Source organism: Topomyia yanbarensis, chromosome 2 (assembly GCF_030247195.1).
Source record: "Topomyia yanbarensis strain Yona2022 chromosome 2, ASM3024719v1, whole genome shotgun sequence".
Lineage (NCBI taxonomy): Eukaryota > Metazoa > Arthropoda > Insecta > Diptera > Culicidae > Topomyia > Topomyia yanbarensis.
Window position 1 is genome coordinate 319,560,158 of NC_080671.1, and position 3,074 is coordinate 319,563,231.

A 3,074-nucleotide genomic window follows, 5' to 3' on the forward strand; every position below is an offset into this window, starting at 1 on the left:
ATATGAATGTTTGTTGTACATATGATATGTGACACAATCATTAAAGCGGCCAGGCCAACTGTGCAGCGTAGAAAGTGAAGATGATTCAAAACTATACGGTAATTAAATTTAATTCATTTAATGAGGAATTTAATCAACGAATTATTTAAAACCTTGAATAAGGAAGAAACGTGGACAACCGTACCGACCTTTTAAATTTAATGGGGATTTCATAAATCGTAGGGAATTACTTGGCTAAGCGGATTAGTATCACTCCTTTGGTCCTAAGTTCCTGGGATGGGATGGGATAAAAGTATTTCGTCCTGTCCTGGCTAATGAATCTAGGTTATAGCGCCTTTACTCGCTCCAGCGAGAAGAAACGACGATTCAATATTAAATTTACTAAAACGAGTAAAAGATATATCGCCCCCCTCCTTGGAATATGGCTGAATCCGCCTAAGATCACTGAGAGGTCAATGTAATGCCCGAGATTTTCAAGCAGGGGAGAGTAGAGTTAAATCGAGGCGGAACAGAAAAACGATCGAATCCATTTTTGTAAATTTTTAAAAGTGTTTATTTTGGGAGTTAGAATATGAGATCTTTTAACAATGCCTTAAGTAAATTAGAGAAACAATATTGACAATAACAACTGTTTGATGTATCGATTACATTACAATCACAAATAGTAAATAAAAAACAACCGCTTAATGTCATCCATCATTATCCGTGGTTGCACGTTCTCTAGTTCGTCTTTCAGAAAATCGACCATAGCTCCTTCCTGAGTAACCTCAGCTGTCTTCTGCAACGCCTGAAGTCTTCTCACTGCCACCATTTGTCGATCGTCGGATCGCTCCATCCGTGTCCGTCTTACGCTGCCAACATCCAAAACATACTGCAGACACTGATCGATAGGTCCAAACTCGGAATATTCAAAACCTTCCAGATAAAGTCTGAATGCTAGATTTCCTTGTGCTAATTCGGGCTGCAGGCCTAGATGTCCGTACAGATCATAGTAGATATTCTTTACTACCGACTGTACCTTAACGCAGTCTTTGTAAGCATTCATCATGAGCAGGTAATATGCGTAATCTTCTAATGCTGCTGCGTATTGAACACTCGTTGGTCCAAAAATATGCCATGCCCAACTAACCGCTTGAGTTATCACTAGTTTTGCCTGGTGAGGTTGTCTTTTAGCCATACAAGTTTTAGCCAACTGACGAGACGTCTCGATTATTATTTCATTCGAGCAATTGCCTTCGGTTAGTAATTGTAGTGTCATGAGGCCGTGCTGGTAACTGGCATCGAAATCGCATTGCTCAAAAAGGCTTATGCATATTGTGTTGTGCATTTCCGCCATTAAACAAAGAGGAAGATCTCTAATTTGATTCATTAGAATGTCAATTTCACAAATTGTCTGCGACGCTGCTGCATAACGGCTGGAGAGACTTTCTGCATACAGAAGAGCTCGAAGTACGCGCAATTTATGTATTTGCTTTCCTTCTGCTTGTACTTTGACAACATTCAGTAACATTATGGCTTCTGCATACCATCCAGTTTCCGCAAGAATCGTTCCCAGCTCCAGATTACTATAGAATCCTATTAAATGACAATCACCAGCCCTTGTTGACGACGATATGATTCGGAAGCACAAATTCTCCACTAACTCCCAAACGAAGTTTTTGGTAGATTTCTCCAGCCACAGGAAATTTTTTACCAACTTTTCCCGAGCATGTTGTTCATATCTAAGAATCTTACCAATGTTGAATGGATTCGATAGTATTTCACGCTGTACAGCTGCTAGCTCCGGCACATATATCATTTCTTCCAGTACATTTATCACGAAAGGAATTGGTAGTCGTTCGAACTCCTTTGCTAGACCACTGCCCTGCTGTGCACCACAACTCGATGGTAATGATGACTCGTACGAATCTGAGAACGGTGAACTGGTCGAACTGCAACTATTTGTCGTCACTTCACACACTGATTCCATTTTTAACGATTTTTTTTAAATTCGAAATGTTCTACAACAAAGTCTTAAGAGCGAATGATGATACTTTGAAAATGAATAGCATTTAAATGTTAAAAGTATTGTTTACCGACAGTGTTACTTTTACATACCTAAAATAGATCGGTAATGCTCCATTGCTTGGACAGGTAGACTGTGTATGAGTATTCGAATTATTCCAATGAGATATGCACGGGTAAACAAATGAAGGGTGTATATTCAAAGTCGTATAACCGCCGTTTCAAAGTTTTTACAGGAGGACAAAAAACGCTCGCTTTTTTATTTTAATTATTAAAAAGGAAAACTCACGATAGTTTGTTCAGTATAAAGTAAGCCGCATACGGTGTGTTATTGCAAACAAAAACTCTTTGGGAAATGTGTTTCACATTACTTGAGGTATACAACGAGAATTAGAGCTATACATATGTCTAATAGAAACGGAGAAAAGAGGGTTCCGCCTACTTACCTCAACTAGCCCCGGGCTCCCCTATTGTGCCGAGCAGAGTTACAAACATTTAAATTCATTGAATGAATATTGAATTTTTCAATATTCAGTGACGCAACTGAAAACGTCAAACGAACAAACTGCACATTCATCAAATGCAGATTTTCATTTATCTCCGATTATTGCTCGAAGCGAGCGTCCAGCAACGAATCAAACGCATCAAAGCAGGCCCTGACACAATGTAAGCGATGATAATTATTATTTTTCTACACATGAAAACATTTACGTAGTGAAATGAATATTATTGAACGATATTCAATTGAAAGGATTTTTGAATGCATATTTTTTCTATTCACCGCGAGTCGCATCAGGTTCATTTTCAGCCGTCAAAAAAGAGCGTCGAATATTTTTAACCCTGGTACCGAAAGTTTCTTAGGTGGCGCATTCTATACCTCCTTGATGATTTGTTTGCAAAACTATGAAGAAGCACGTGTCAAATATCAACAGGTAGCACGTGTATAAACAGAACCACGTGCATTTCTACTCTCTGTTTTGTAAACAAACGCATGCGTATTCATGGTGTACGAGAGCATAAAATATGTTCCTCTCACTGCTATTGATTTTTCATGTTGCTTGGATTTCACA